The following is a 16268-nucleotide window of genomic DNA, read 5'->3' on the forward strand; positions in this document are numbered from 1 at the left end:
TGTTTGTTTATTTATTCGTTCATTCATAATCCTATACTATGTGCCAAGCACTATGTTAGGCATGAGGGATATCATAAGGCATAAATGTATGATCCCTTCTTTAAAGAGAAGAAAGAACTACAAACAAATAGTAGGAGAAAAATCCAAATGTAAAGTTTGTGCCAGGCATAGCAGTAGCACAGAGGAGAAAAAAAATTTGTGACAAACAGTTCCATCCTTGAATGGCTTCGCTAATCTAGCTTTCTATAACTTACTGTAAAATATCACCCACTGGTCAAAGCCAGGAAGAAAGAACATATTATAAGACTTAAGTATTTGAATAATTTATAATGGCTTCATTGCTTAGAAAACTTCAATTCATTTTGGCAACATGATGAGATCACTGGTATCAATGTGGAAGATAAAGCATACAGCATTGCAGGGCCTGAAAAAGAATATCCTATTGTAATTACAGTATTTTAAAAGAGAATGCTAGTCATTATTATTTTCAGCGGTCAGGAGTGAAAATGCTTGTTTACTTCAAGTTTTAACAGCATACTTACCTACCTTAGATTTCTTATCTCTGAGCTAAACAAACCATTTTAATTTCACACAAAGCCACAAAGCATTATTTCTCAAAATATACATTTAATTAATAGCTTATTTACTCTGCTTTCTTCTCACTTGACTGTGAGCTTCATCTAGGACAGAAATTATTTCTTATTGATCTTTACATCTCATGCCTAAGCATAATTCCTGGCACACAGCAGACAATACTTGTTAATAGAAATACTTGTTAAATACTTGTTAAAAGAAAAATGTAAATATAGACCTTTAGCTCTTTACCAACTGTCAATATTCAAGTTTTCTAGTCCCATGATTTGCAAACTTTTCTTATTTTTTTCTCTTGATAAGATCAGGCAAAGGAGAAGGATTTCCAAATAGCCTGACAGTGTATCAATGTTTCAACAAGTTAAAGCCCCAAGACTTACCAGGGAAATTTAATTCTCATTAAAAAAAAAAAAAAAAAAAAAAAAAAACTTATATTAACCTTTACATGTAAACTCAAAATGGTACACTCCCTGAAAGTATTCCTCTTGTTGGATATTTACGAGATACCTTTGCAAATAGAAAACTGCCGACATGACCCCTAAACTTCATGTAAAATGACTGTATTTATTATTTTTATTTTTATCTTCACTTTTGCAGTAGTTGCTGTAAATGGCTTGGAACATGCAAAATATGCTAAACAAGAAACCTAGCCCCTACCTGAAGAGTTAGCAGTTGAAAGGCATAAAGAAGTACAATAGATATAAAAGCCTCTTGAAGAACAGCCTTTTGCTGCATAGATGCTAGGCAAGATAGTATGTGGCAGGAAAAGAGTTGGGGAAACTGCTTTAAAAACCTATTAACTAGGAATGCGAAAAGCAGGGAACAATTGGGAAAGGAGGGAGGTGCTCACTGTTTAAAAGCCTTTTAAAGGTGACCATATTTTTGTTGGCTTTTTGCCTGCAACATAAAATAAGGATGATGTACTGAATGGCTAGCTGGCTGGTGAAGGTGGAATGAATGGCCTGGGCTAGGAAGTCAAGGCTGAATTTTGAGATGCTACTCTGGACTATGTGCAGCTGTTGAAACAGTTCTCAGCAATGACCACTTAGACTTTGAAGTAAACACAAAATTCAGTCAGCCTCCTCAATCACCCTTTCATTTTTGTGTGTTTTTCTCAGTCCCATAAATATTTGCCTGTGCTGTCTTTGCTGCAGATATTAAGGAGTTAATAAATTAGACAGCCAACAAGCAGGAATCCGGAAAAGCCACAGAACTTAGAATTGAACAGCTGACAGCAGATTCTGCAGGTGCAAGATGGGAATCAGCTCTGCATTTTCTATGTAGCACAGTTTTCTCTGCCTGGCCTGTGGCCTGATTTCCTGGCCTCTTTGGGATAAGCTGAATTATAAGACAGAGAATTCCAGAAGATCTTGCTCTGTGATCCTATGAACTCTAGCTTTTCAAAAGGAAGCAATCTCCTTCTATGTTTAGACTGACAATATTACGTATTGGTGGCAGCCTTGTAAGATTTTGGTTTCACGTTAGGAAAGAAAAATGCTCTAAATGCCATCCCACTTAAAGAAAAAATGGTTGATTAAACTGCACTGCATAACAGATTAGCCTCCTGCAATTGGGTGTCTAGGAATGTGGTGTGTGTGTGTGTGTGTGTGGTGTGTATGTCAAAGGGAATCACTACTTATTAAATATATAAGTACCACAGTGAATATTAAGGTCATAATAGGGTGTGAAAAAGGAGAGAAATGGGCTGCATTCAAGTGCATATTTCTAATCAACTACTTTTTTGTATTCTTCTAATCATTGTATTTGATGGTAATGGACATTCAAGGCTAAACTCTGCACTGTGGCAGTTCTTCCAAATCTTTTTGGCTCTATAGTGGTAAAAATATTAATTCCATAATACTTGAAAATGTCCAATATGATCCCTCGATTAACAAAACATTCCAGTGTTTCTTCTGTGAAGGACTTTGGGCTGCTTGCAAGGGTGATGGTAGGAGTGGCTGATTGCATTGATAATAGGAAAAATAATTTTTTTCCATGCTGGTGAATATGGCCTACACATCCAAACCCTTTTGACGAAACTATTATGAGGAATATATTTGTAATAAGGACAGAAAAACTCGGAGATCTGGGTTTTTTTTTTTCTAAATGGACTCCAGGAAGGACAGATAAATACCTCCAGTTAGCAACGGTTAAAATGGAGTTAATACCAACTATTAATTCCCAGTTTGGATCTTCTCTTTCTCTCAGGACTACTTTAAGTCCCTGAAATTCCATGCTTCCAATTTCCCCTTCTATAACTGAAGATCCTGTTATTTAAATCATAGAAGATTAGCTATTTTTGGACACTGGCCTTGTATTAGTTTGACAGAAAATTCTGAAAAGCTCTCCCCATTCCAAAAATGTCTTTCTCAGGCTTTTTGTGGGGACCTAAAATTCCACCACTGGAAATTGTAATATTTAGAGGAATGCTGTGTCCCTTACTGACAAATTCAATTTCAAAACACAGTAAAATTAAATAAACATAAAAATAAATGTATTATATAAATACAATTTTTAACTATCTGTGGGCCAAAGATCAGGAGGGAATATAGAAATATTAAATTATTTATGGTGTTAAGGTTGTAGTATTACAGATTGCATCTTCATTTTAAAATTTATCTTTACTATGCTGATAATAAACACCAATAGGGAAAAAAATAATATTACTTTTAAAGGCTCAGTTCTACCTGACCACTGTATCTCTAGCTAGTGGAACCTAAAATATAAGTCACCAAAATTTTTAAGTAAAAAAAATAAAAGAATACGCTCACTTAGTGATTTATGACTAGATTTAGGGAGAAAAAAACAAAACTCAACAAATATTCACTTACAAGTTAATGAGTATTTGCTATGGAGAAGGCATTTTGTTGAGTGATACAGAGGATACAAAACCGACCAAGATCTGCAACCCCCCTCCTTCAAAAGCTTATGGCATAAGGCTAGTAACTTTGAAGAAAAAGCACATTGTTATCAGTCATCAGTACATTTTGGTGAATCCATCTATTAGCCATTTGTTTCAGATTTTGAAAAGCTGAAGGATGGGGCAAGCCTAGGATACTACCTAGGAAAGATCAGCCTGGATTAAGACACTTAATGAAAGAAGATGAGGGAAGTGGGCACAAGCCGGGGGAGGCGATAGCACAAAAGAGGGTAGAAGATGAGAGCACGCTGACTGCAAACTGTGTGTGTTTCAGAGGGTGGATATGCTAGCTCTGACTTCTAGAAAATAATTTTCAAAATATAAAGTGGACCCTAACAAAGTACTATTCTTATCAATCCAAGAGTGCCAAGCAATCAAGGAGAGATATTTACAGACAATATGCGTTCAAATTCACAATGTAAACTCTAAAGTAATATATATTTTCTTATAAACTTAACTTTAGTAAAGAATGATTTTTGAAGTTCACTCAAATATCTAATATTTGCAGATATCCTTATTTCATTACTTTGTTCCAAATATTTAAAACCAGATGACAAAAAAGTAATGTCCTTAAGGAATCAAATTCATTATTGAAATAAGATATTTTCCAAGTTGTTTGGAAAATGGTTTACTTTCTTTTTTTCCCCTTTACTAGACCTCAAAATACACTGAGTTTTCCTCACTGGTAAAGAAATATAACATTGAGAAGTATCAAGTGAACCCACTTTAACAGGCTTCAAAACCATACCACTAACATATTAGTTTAAAACGTTTCTCTAAGACGCATTTCTTACAAGGGAACACTCTTTAGGAAGCACTAACACTCACAGTCCCTAAATTTTAAATTGGTCCCTAATACTCCATTTGGTAATCAATATCCTCCTTGCTCCTCCCCCACCCTCTCAGATAGCCTTATTTTCTGTCAGTATCTATCACACCTTCTTTTTTCTTTTTCTTTCTTTTCTTTTTAATCACTTTCTTCATTCTTAATCCTTCCTTTTGGGCCAAGCTGTCTGCCCTTTATAGCTATATTTACTTCCTCCTTCTCTTTCCCCTTTAACCCTTTCTAGACCTTTAGATTATGAATGCTGAAATTTGTGATTCATTGTTTTTGCCATAGTGACCGCCTATTAAGAAAATTTGCCTCCTCCACAAGATTATTCTAAGAAAGCATAATTTTAAGCATCCACAACTATTGCCCAAATAGAGACAACCATTTGGTTCAACTTCATACGTGTTAAGCCAAACGTATTCAAAAATGATTTCCTGCTCCAATTCTTACTCAGTATTTTCTGTGACTCTCCCTTATTATACCTTTCTAGCTCAATGAAAACTTTAGCTATCTATGGTTTAGTCTGAACTGTACATGGGGCAGTGACAATGGCCTTCTGACCCTATGGCTCTTCCTGGCTGTGGGTAGAATTGATAGCACTTTTTCAATTTCTCCCTTGTCTTTGCTTGAACATACTGGAATTACAACCTCTGACAAAGGTAACATCCCTTTTGTAATGGAAACAAAAGGGGTGTGTAATGAATTGGTTAAGATTACATTGCATGTTTAGATGATGAAATCCAACTGCAGCTCAATTCCTTTATTTCCTCTAGCTGGACCTGGTCTTTCAATAAGACATTATTGACTGGCATCTTCCCCAGAACAGGTGCTTTGGAATATAGTCTTGCTGTTCTGAGTCCTTTAGACTGAAAACAATTATGGTATAGGTCAAGAGAATCAGGTATGAGACAATAATGCCCTTAGGATATACACTGTAGATGATTCATATCCAGGTGGTATTAATGGAATAAATGGTCCTTAGACTTATATGGAGAGCTAATGCTTTTCAAATTAACTAAGGTGGCAGGATATGAGTTACAGGTTTATTTGCCATTTCTCTGCAAAAATTCTAGGACCAGGAGAAGATAGAGGAGGAAGGCAATTTTTAAAATAATTCACTACTATAGATTACATTATAAAATGAATTTTTAATTTTTACAAAGATGAAATCAATGCCACAACGTGTGATATTAACAAATGCTATCTTTTTACCACAAATTATATCACTTTTGGTTGCTCTGGATAGCAAATTATTGGCCTCTTTCTTCCTTTTCCCTTAAATTACTTTGGCCTGTGGTTTGTCTTTATTTTTCTTTTATTTTTCAAAAACAAGATCACTTACAATTTTTGCTTTTAAAAATGATATAATACCCATATTGGCTGCAGAAAATATTCAAAATGTGTGCTTTTCAAAGAATGATCGGATCATTTATTCATCTTTAGATAAGGATGATTATATTCATCTCAATTATTTTTGCCAAGGACTGTAACACTAATTTTACTCTTTCTAAAAATTAAAATAGCAAACAGTTTATATAAGGTGTTGATAATTACCTATATTATTGTACTGCTGTGACAGATGTTGGCAAAAAAAAGCCTAAAATGCCTACAGCTGTGCACTCCATGACATCTAGTTTATACTCAGACAGAAGGCTAACAGATGTTCTGAACTGTCACTTTGCCTAAATGTTTTTAAAGTCTAAGGACCTGCTTTATAATTCGCCAGAGTCTGGTTTGGTTTCACAGAGGTTCTGAGAATTCCCATCTGTGACAATTAATGTTGAAGACATTGATAAATCAACCCTTGTGTTTTCTCTCTTCTTTATCAAACAGATATCAGTTTATAAATGGATGGTAGATTGTGAGGGCTGTTTTTATATACATCCTATTTGTAAAATTATCTCCTTAAATACAGATAGAATTGGGCTATAAGAATACATGGAGGTTTGTTTTGAGCCATGGAAAGGGCCAGGAAATCACCTATTCTTTTCTTTCTGCTAAGTTTTATGCACCTTGGAAGTAAAATGTTAACCAATTCCAATGACAATTTTCAAAAGTTATATTTGTTCTGGTGAATAAAAAAGTGTTTTGCTATTTTGATTCAGCATTTTAACAGCTCTACTCATAACAATAACTCTTAATTGTGCAGCCTGTTAGAAAAATGAAAGAAGACAATAAATGGCATTGAGAAAGTACACAGCACATCTCCAGCTTGACACCCTAATACTTCCTCTTCCCAAACATACCTTCAGATCCCTCATACAGAGTTACTGCCCCGTGCAAAGGCCATCAATGCCTTATTTGCTGTTGCTCTTAATTTTAACAAGCTGGATTCCTGTAGTACACTTGCTTAATAGTTTAAACATTCTGTTAACAATCAGGTGTTTGGCCTATCCTGTTTCTCCTCTATTCTGTATAGAAATATAACTCCAAATAGTACATCTTTCTGGGTTTGTTTCTAAATTAGTCCCCACACTTAATTATGAGGATGAGAGGGATGCCTTATTCCTCTTTGTTATAGGCTAAGCTCTCAGTAATCCCAAACAAAAGAGCCAGTTCTGGAAGATATAGGATTTGCTAGCAGGATTATGGTCTCATAGATAATGATGTGCAGTCAGCAGAAGCGAAGCTTTATTTTAATTCAAATAAGCTAGTAAACAAACCACTGACAAGTCTGCTGGTGAGAGTAACTGGCTGCTGTTGCCACATTGGCAGCAAAATTATAGAAAATCTATTATACCTTGTTCACCATATGTTTAATTTAATACAAGATACAAATTAAAGTATTCACAGTGCCTATTAAAATAACAATACTTTTTTATATCTGAATGTTTTAAAATAATTTCTACTGACCTTTTAAAGGGCAGTTTTGATATAAGTGACTATCAGGGATGGGGGGAGGTAGTTAATAAAAGGCAAAAAATTGTAATTGCCTTCCTGAAAAAATAAAAGTATAAATGTTCACTGGTTTGCAGATGTTAATAAGGTTAATTAGCAGTCATGTGTTCTGCTACTACTATAGTTCCCTCCCATCCTTTGGGTTTCTGAGGCTAGAGTGTTAACAGTGATACTTAGTTTGACCTATGTGAGTCTGTCCTCATGAAATCATTAACTGGATGAAGCCAGCCTATGGATAGCCTTAGAGCTAATGCCAATTGAGATCTATAATCTGAAAATTGAGTTTAAACTCTAGGCCCAAGTTTGGTATGGAAAAAGGCACAGACTTTTATATTACCGCTTTTAGTCAATCTCTCCGTAGCCAAAAGATCCTAAGGGGAGCCAGATTTAAGAGGCTTCCTTCCAGAGAAAGGAGAGAAGAAAAAGACAAGCCCACAACAAATTTGTTCATAACAAATTTTTCTCTTGTACCCACAACAGTCGGCAACCAGTGATGCTTGCTTGAGTCTGTGGAGACTCAGTCTACCAGATTCTAAAGACCAGACTGGGTTTTAAAGTTATAGACCTAGATTTGAAACCCAGATCTACTATTTCCCAGCTGTGAAACCACAGATATTTAACCTAGCTGGATCTTCCTTTATTCTGGAATGAGGGGATGCTGGGGTGAGGGGAAGTATAATAATTCCAATTTTACAGTATCATTATGAGAAGTAAATAAGAGAAAGTATCTGGTACATAATAGATACTCATTAAAGATTGGTTCCTTTCCTCTTTCACTCTCAAGCAAATAGAAATGTTGCCCTTTCTTCAAGGGTGAAGGGAGAGTGTTAGGAGGAGGAGTTGGAGGGGGAGGTATGAACAAAAATTCCTGGAATCAGTTTCTTTGGATCATTAATTCCTGTCCACCGCCAAAACCCAAAATGGCATTCTCCTTTTCTCTCAAAATGCACCATAATACTTACTCTCTTCAAGACTGTATAGGTAAGCCACCCAAACCAGCTCCCCATTGTTGGGCATATGAATTAGAAAAAATAAATAAATAACCATTACACTGTGAGATGTCTTTTCCAACTTTTATGTACAGATTTTGCACTGAGTCTACAATTGTGTTCATGGGATTCCCTCGTGTGAATTTTGGTTCAGAGAATAGAAGCCTAGGAGATCCAACTACGTACTGGCAATCACAATATGCATAAGGTGTACATTTGGAAAATGGCCTTAGTTTCAATTGTTCTTGAAGTCCAACAGATGATAGGAGGACGTATTTTACCCCAAAAAACGAGTTAATTTATCTCAGATTGATGCAAGAAGCGATTTTCAAAGCATGGTCCTGGTAAGGATATGCCAGAGAAACACCAGACAAATATCCATGGTCCCTTCCCCTCTCTCCAGTAACCTGTTATTCAGAGGTTGAGAGATCAGAGATATTTGCATTTATTGAAACACTGGATATATCGTTAAATTAAGAAACTGAAAAAAAAAAAGGGTCACAAAATTTGTGGCATATTTTAAGTGGTTAGCGTTTTAAAAGTAATACTTTTAGCACATGAAGACAAAACACGATTGTACGTATAACTTCATTTGTATATAACAAAAGAATGTAAATGGATTTAAAGGCTCTCTATAGGCTTTGCTTCTACCTCTAAATTTCCACTTAGTTACACCCTTCTCTAGTCCCTATTTGTTGTCAAGTCCCAGAGCATAAAACAGCCTGAGGGAGCCTCAGAGCTCCAAAAGTGTGAGAAGGGTGAGAAGGCAGGCCATGCTGGCCGGGTACATGGCCACTTAGCAGACAGGCCGCCAGCGAGCCTGCACTGTCAACCTTCCCCATCTCAGGTTTCCAGGTCCGTGGCTCCTGACCTGAGAGCCCCTCTCCTCTGAGAGGGTCTCCCCCTTTGCTGGCCCAATCTCGGTTCCTGACTTTCCACCCCCGAACCCTCCCCGCTCTCCAGGGAACCACGATCCGGCCCTCCAGAAAGGTTCTCCTGGGCTCGCCGTTTGGCCCACGGGGTACGGGGAACGAATCCAACTGGACACACTGTGCGCCCGGAGGAACAGACGGTTCCAAATTCATTTCGGCATTTGAGTCTAGAGTCAGGAAGATCTCGGCCGCCCGCCTGCGCCTCGGAGCAGCCCATGAGCCCGTGAAGGCGCGTGGGGAAGGGGGGCCTGGAAAGCCCGGGCTTCGACTGACTCTGCGGGTACCGCTCCGAGGAGGGGCCTCAGCCTCCCTCGGAGCCAGGGCCGCGCCAGAGCCGCGCTAGGCCTGGGGGCCGGACGCGCACAGAAGAGGGCTGGCGGACACGGCCAAGCGGTGGCGCAGTTCTTGGGGGCACAGGGCAGCTCAGCCCGCCGCCCGCGCCCCCGCTTCCCCACTCCAGCGAAACTAGACAAGGCCGACCCACCCCGCCGGGCCCAGAGCGCCCGGAAGCCCGGGCCCCATCGGTCAAGACACGTTCGGCCTCAGCTCTGGTTTCTCCTCGGGTTACCACAGACCCAGGAAAGGACGGAGCGGCGACCAGGCTGACTAGAAGTTTATTCTAGAGGCTTTGAAAAATGAGGTTTCCAGGTCTCTTCGCACGCGCGCGCGCGCGTTCTCGAGCTAAAGGTTCGAAGCTAGAGTTTGAATTTAAGCCACGTCCTGCGACAGGTCGCGTTCAGCGTGGGCGTCGGCCCTGCCGCGTCCCCCGGCCTCTTCGAAGTGCGCGTCAAGTGGGGTGTCGCGTCGTTGTGTTTTTCTCTAAGTGAATAATTGAATCGTGTTAGGCCAGGTTACATGCTAATAATACCTGGATGTATTTAAAAGCGCCCGCGTTTCTAAACCTCCCGCAGAAAGTGGAAAGCAATCGTCCCCTCGGACCTGGCGCCGCTGCGCCTGCTGGAGCCGCGCTTCGCCACAGTCGGGCGGCCAGTGGAGGGCGAGGAGCGCGCGCGTCACGAGAGGCGGCCCCGGCCTCCCAGAACCCGCACTGGGAGGCCGAGGGCTCGGGGCTTGAGCCGTCTGAGTCCGATTTCTTTCCACGTGTAGAGGGTAGAAAGTGGCCAGTCAGGGCGTGATTGCTTAAGGAGAGAGAAGCTACAGCTTTCACGGTAGTGGATAACTAAAGCATGACATGATGCCATCTGTGTGAAACTCGTGATGTGTATGGTCATTGGTTCACTGGGACATCCAGACCCTGATCGTGCGTATCGTGTTTCCTTAAAAGCAGCACTCGCGATTTAAAAACAGGTCCCGGGTGCCCCTCTTGCTAATCCTCTCTGCCACTAGCCCGCTTAATTCCCTTTTTGTAAATTCCCCCCTTTACCTTTCTGTCCTCCCTCCCTCCCTCTCTTTCTTCTTTCCTCCTCTCCTTTTCCCCCTTCCTCTTTTTCTTCCTCAATCTAGGTCGTTTGTGCTGAATGACATTTATTCACCGACGTCCCATTCTGAGGGTGAGGGGAAAACCCCACCTTCCACATCTCCCCAGCTAGGCTTTTGCTTGTAAAATATGGGGTTCAACTTTGGCTCCAGAGCGCTTTTGAACAGTAAAGTTTCCAACTCAGAGCCTCCTGTAAATAAATGCCCATAAATTTCCCAACCTCGTGAGAAAGCCATTTCTACAACCCAGCATCGCCTCAGTGATGTGTGTTTGCTCCAGCCAGAGAGGCACTGGTCAGTCACCTCAGTTTCTGCCCTCTGGATACAGGAAGTGTTTTTGTTTGTGTTTTTTGGTTTGTTTATTGTTTGTTTTTTTAAAAGCAGTTTTCCAGTTGTAGACTACTGGTTCCTGATTCCCTCATCTATCAAGACAGTTTGTCAGCTTGGCCCTGCAGCTTGCGTTTCACATTCTATATTTTTTAGTTAAACGTTGAAGCATTTCCCTATGTCAGATGGGATGCCATTGCATTACAGTTTTTGAGACAACTTTTGCTGACTTGCCTAAAAAATTATGTCTTCCTGATCTCCCACAGGAGAGCGAGGTCAACTGAGGGGTTTTTCAACTTTCTTATGGCTGGGATTGAATAGATCCAATCCCAATAAGATATATCAGGTTTCCTCACCTTTAGTCACCTTGGGCTACTCACTGATGCACTCCTATCTTACAGTCTTAGATTCAGCCCAGAACCCCTCAGTGGAAAGAAGACAGCAGTTCAGATTCTTCTTTCAGGTTGTTGTAAAAAAAAAAAAAAAAAAAAAAAAAAAAAAAAAAAAAGAAAATGGCTTTTTTTCAGTTAGCATCCTTTGTAAGTTTTGATATCCAAAAAATACATATGACACAAGAAGCAGGAAGAGATCTTCAGTTATTCCAGTGGATTACTTTTTTATGAAAACACTGGCTAAAACATTTTACATTCACCCTTCTCCATTCCACTTTTAGTTGGAAGAAGTTTCTAGTATTGATTTAATTTTGTATAATGCCCCTACCCTCTCCTACAATACCATAAGTAACAAATTCACACACCTTAGCCTGTTCTGTTGAAAGTCACTCTTGATTTACTCTCTTCACTTTCCTTCTACCCCCAATGCACTCACACTTTTACAGACACATTTTTCTTGATCCAGAGAGTATTTGTAGGTGCATAACTTTTTTAGTATTGTCTTGACTTTCATTCTTTTCTAACTGATATTGGACTCTTTATCGTGAGATACAAAATGAATTTTTGAGAAACAACCATGTGAAAAATTCCTTAATTTTCTGTTCTGATGTCTTTGTTTTTCAAGCTTCATAGAAAGGCTTTAGTTGGTGTTTAAATGATAGTCCATGAAAATTCCTTATTAGATGACTCCAGACCAATTGTAAACCAATAACATAATTGTTTCCAAAAGGGAAAGTGGAAGTTGAGATCAGTTATATCGAGGGATTCATTTGAGTATTTATCTTTAAAATGGTTTATGAGAAGAAAGGGAGAAATGAACTGGGTGGAGGACAGAGGTAGAGAATCCAGTGAAAACATGTTTTTAAGATTAAAGCCATTTTTTCCACACTATTGTCTTGCCACAAGTGACAACATAGAGCAGGAGTCATGAAAGTGGATTACTGTCATTCTGGGCTATTGGAGGCCCAGAAAGCCCTGGCATTAATTCCTACAGAAAGGTAGACAAACCTAGTCAGTAACTAACGCTGTCTCCCACAGCGCCCTCACTGCCAAGTGTTCAGGCTCTCTCAGAGTTGATACAGACCTCAGGGGGGTCTAGGTGGCAGGGCTTCCCTTGTGAGAGGAAGTGGAAGCTGTCTGTGGAACTGAGAGGGAGGAAGCCAGGTGGCTGTAAGAGCAAGCCTGAGGGGATAGGGTGCTGTAATAGGAAGGCTGTGGCCACTAGTCCCTCACAAGGCTGCAATGAGTGTGTCAAAGCTAGCTAATGATGAATCAAAAAGAGCCAAGAGTAGGACCTTCTGGGTGCTAAAGACTAACCTTTAGCTTGTTCCACTCCTCCCACTGGGCTCCCATCCTAGGTTTTCCAGGATTGGAGACCTTACTGGAGGAAAGGGCGAATATGTTAAGAAAACATGGCTAGCCCCTGTCCAGCATGTGCATACCGGTGTGGTCTTGCAGAGATGGAGAGAAACACCTTGTGATGAAAGAAGCCCTCAGTGATCTGTGTGTCTGGCTCATACAGTTGTGCACGGCCAACCAGAGAGTGGGGGAGAGGAAAGCCTCATTTTTTTTTTCAGTCACTCTATCTGGGGTTGCTTATCTCCTCTCCCCCAACCCTCCGCCTCACCCCATCAGGACCAAATAGAATTGAAACTTCATTGCCTTTGCCTGTACTGAGCCTAAAAACTCAGGGTTTGATAAGGTTACTGCACCAGTGATACAATTGTAGATTTTTAAAAGCCTCCTCAAAGAGACAGATGTTTGGGCTGATTAAGAATTGAGGAGGAAACCTGCAGCTGCACCAAGGAATAATCTATTGGACAAATATTTTAATAAAAAAATATGAAGAGATCAGCCCGACCTTGCAAGGTCTTCTGCTTTAAAAAAATCTTTATCAAACCCCTATTCTATGGCTTCAATAAACAGAACCCATTACCTCACGGCATCTTTTGTTGGCCCCATACAAGAGAGAACAAAATGGTTATTCAGGGGAACGCTTTCGATTTTTATTGTGGGTAGCCTGCACAAAGAGCCGTGTTATTGTATTTAAAAGAACCATCTGTAGCAGAAACAATGGCATCAAATTATCTTTGAATACCCACTGAAAAAAACATAAAGCTTTTTTTTTTATTCTTCTTCTGTACGGTGGGGGGATAGAGCAGTGTTAGGATAACTGACTTTTTTGTTGTTCTCTGGGTGCATTCTTCTCGCTCCCCCTCTCTCCCCCTCACCCTCTCTCTCTTCTCTCTCTCCCTCTCCCTCTCTCTCTCTCTCTCTCTTTTAAAAAATCAGCCATTTGGGGTTTTAAGCCATAAACGATTTTTCTTGTTGCAGGGGATTGCAGTGGCAAAGCTAGGCTAGGTCTTGGAAGCTGGTGTAAGGCGATGCGGGTGAAGGCAGGAGGCTGATGGAAAGACTGGGGGGAAGAAAAGCCGAAATGGATTCACGGTGCCTTGGATGAAGGACGAGAGGGGAACTGCAAGCTCCTTCAACTGGTTCTGTCCGGTGAGAAGTGATCAAGCTTGGGCTGACAAGAGGCTCAGGGAACCCTCACGTTCTTTCGCTTTTTTACCTGCCAATCAAACTGCTACAAGACAACACCCTGATCTGGCATGGACATGTAAGTAGCTCGCAACCCAACTTTGACATTCACTGCTAGCTCACTCCTCCCCCCACCTCACTTTCTTCCCCACTCATTCTGTTTTTCTTTCTTTCTTTTTTTTTTTTCTTTTGACCTTTAAAAGATCTGGAAATACACCCTGTGTGGAAGTCATTTAACACTGGTAGATTTAAGTCTGAAAGCGTTAACTTTTGGAATTAAATTCTAATTTAGAATTCTTTAACAAATGCAGAGATGAAATGACATTATTTTATTCTATTTTGGACGGTTTTGATACTGAACTTAATCAGTTGTCTTGCAAGGGTGTGTTTCTTTTTCCATGAAACTGAAGAAATAGATCTGTGAGCCCCCAGAAAGAAACCCATTAATGAAAAATTCAGGCTTCCATCTTAAAAATGTTAAACTCTAGCATTTCACCCCCACAAAGAACCTTTTCCAGACCAATGTTACTAAATGGAAAGAGTGATTTGATTCAAAAGGTACCTATCATTAAGGGGTTGCTACTACTTCAATCGGCGTCTTAACTATTTTGGTGGTGGTTAGGGGTAGGGGGAGGTTGCAAAACAAGAGGAAGGGGACATGGCGTTACCTCGTTTTTTATGAGATTGACATAGAGGGAGATAGAAATGCAAGGGGGCAGGATAAGCAGGAAATATTACCTGAGAGAAGGAATTACAGAGCATGGCGAAGCTGGAAGGTGGGAGGGTTTCTGCGGGAAGTCGTGCGAGGGGTGATGGGGCTTGCTCTTTGGCGCCCTCTAATGGCAACTTGAACCAATGTTTTACTTTCGTAATGCAGTACTGGGAAAAGCAGCTGGGTTTTTGTTATTGCTGTTGGTTTTTTTCCTCCGCAGACTTAGAAAGTAGAGAGTATTAGTGGAGTAAATTGATTGTTTTCAGCCTAGGAACTTCTATATATGTCTTAAACTCACCAGTGTTTCCTCCTCAAACATCCCCTCCTCTCCCGAAATCTTGTTAGACTAATAGAGGAGGAAAGGCTAATGGCAAATTGACTTATGGAGGGTGGTCCACGCCCAATTAGCCATTGCGGGCGGGGAGAGGGGGTAGGATTCGATTCCTACCTGAACAGCATTCTGACTCTTCTAATATACTCGAGAGGTGTAGGGGGGTGGAGTAGGAAGGGATGATTTGGAAATTGCAGATTCTGACACGGGCTCATTATAATACAATTTTAGGGGGGCTCTTGGGAACCTCTGTTATTGCGACATGTGGTGGTCAGGGGGCTTTCCTTCCCGCCTTCTTTTTCTTTTTTCTTTTTCTTCATTCTTTCCTTCCTCTTCTTCTTCTTTTTTTTTTTTATAATTTGGTAGATAAAGGTTAATCTTGGGCTGAATGATAGAGCTATGATTGACAAGAGAAAAGGTGTTGAGGGCAGGTCGCGCTGTCTTATTTACAGCCCACTGCTTGCTGTAGAGTCTTTGTTAGGACTGGAAAGCTAATTTAGTGCTGATCAAAAGCACCACAGAGTTAAAGGACTGGTAATGACTGCTAATTTCATTTCAGCCTCATGCATCCCCAACTGCTGTAATTAAAGATACGCTATTTAAATACAGGTGAAGGAGTTTTTTTTTTGTTGTTTTTCTTTTTTGTAGTTGGGGGGGGTGGGTGGATTACAATTTTATTTAGATTTTTTTCTTATACGGTACTTGGGTGTTATGTAGTACCAAATTCGATTTTATTATTATTATTATTTAGAGCCGCTCCTTGTCATTTATACCTGGCTTTGCAGAATCGGAAGTGTGAAATGTGTCACTCACATAAAAGCCCCTGTTTAAAGAAAGGGTGGGGCGGGGGAGTGCAGAGGAGTAACTATTTAGGGGTGATTTAAATATTTAGGTCTCCTTTTTTTCTCCTTCAAATTAATAGAAAGGACTTCGATATAGTTAAAAGTATTTGAAACTTGGGGCAAGGTTAACAGGCCAAAGGGATCAGTGTCAGCTTTTTAAGTACGTCTAAAAAGATCATGTGAACAGATGGAAAAATATATTTTTAATTAAATAATTGCCCCCACACTATAGCTGCAGTGTTGGCTCAGAAACCGTGTAATTTCTCATCCGATAGGAGTTTCTTTATGAGAACATCAAAGGATAAAAAGCTGTACATTTTCGTAGTTGGTTAAAATTGATAACCAGCCCCCCACGCGCGGGCGCGCACACACACACACACATACACACACGCACACACCGACACACACACACACACATATACCCAAAAAAGAATTTAGCCTTTAATCTCTTTTTATCCACGAAGACTAAAGCACTGTACTCGACCCCGCGAGCGGCTCTCGCCTTCCGGGGCTGGAACCCGACT

The 16268-nt window shown here is 40.2% G+C and overlaps 1 protein-coding gene across 1 annotated transcript in view; it reads left to right on the plus strand.

Annotated features, from left to right (window-relative positions):
• LOC114676301 (uncharacterized) overlaps positions 1–16268 on the plus strand; it is a 778104-nt gene that overhangs the window by 722588 nt on the left and 39248 nt on the right. Inside the window, exon 6 of the mRNA XM_077991694.1 lies at positions 13653–13938. The gene's annotated coding sequence lies outside the window, so the exon portion shown is untranslated. The remainder of the gene's footprint in view (positions 1–13652; positions 13939–16268) is intronic.

Source organism: Macaca mulatta, chromosome 2, assembly GCF_049350105.2.
Source record: "Macaca mulatta isolate MMU2019108-1 chromosome 2, T2T-MMU8v2.0, whole genome shotgun sequence".
Lineage (NCBI taxonomy): Eukaryota > Metazoa > Chordata > Mammalia > Primates > Cercopithecidae > Macaca > Macaca mulatta.